Consider the following 840-nt stretch of genomic DNA (forward strand, 5'->3'; position numbering starts at 1 on the left):
CTGAGCTGTCAGCACAGAGCCCAACGCAGGGCTCGAACTCACAAGCTTTGAGATCATAACCTGAGCCAAAGTAGCACACTTAACTGAGTCACCCAGGTGTCACTTACTGATAAAATTTTAAACTTACAATAATTTTATATTTATAAAAATGTTGCAGATATAGTACATAGAATTCCTGTATACCTTCATTCACTTTTCCCTTTTGCTAACATCCTATATCACCATGTGTGAAGCATCACAATACAAAACAAACATCAGTGCCTTACTATTAATTAAATTGAACACTTTATGTAGAATTCACAAGTTTCCCCCCAATGTCCTCTTCTGTTTCAGGATCTCACCCAGTATACCACACTACATTTACGCATTATTCGCTCTAACTTCCTCTGATTTGTGACAGTTTCTCAGATCTCCCTTACCATTGACGTCCTTGTTTTGAGGATTGCAATTTAATTTTCCAATAACATTCTTCAATGTTATGGAATGAATTGTGCCCTCCTCCCACCCAGAGTCACATGTTGAAGTTTTAACCTCTAATGGGACTGTATATGTAGATAAGGCCTTGGATTATGTAATTAAATGTAAATTAGGTCATGAAGGTGACGCCCTTATCCAATCAGACTGGTGTTCTTATAAGAGGATGTGTGTGTGTGAGAAGGAGGCCATCTGCAAGCCAGAAGGTAAAGTTTCACCAGAAACCAACCCTACAAGCACCTAACGGCACAGCCTCCATGACTGTGAGAAAATAAATGCCTATTGTGCAAGTCACTGAGCCTGTGGTATTTTGTTATGGCAGCCTGAGCATACTAACACATTCAGTTTGGGTTTGCCTGTTTGCTT

This window comes from Hyaena hyaena, unplaced genomic scaffold (assembly GCF_003009895.1).
Source record: "Hyaena hyaena isolate Hyena2069 unplaced genomic scaffold, ASM300989v1 scaffold_1264, whole genome shotgun sequence".
NCBI classification, from domain to species: Eukaryota; Metazoa; Chordata; class Mammalia; order Carnivora; family Hyaenidae; genus Hyaena; species Hyaena hyaena.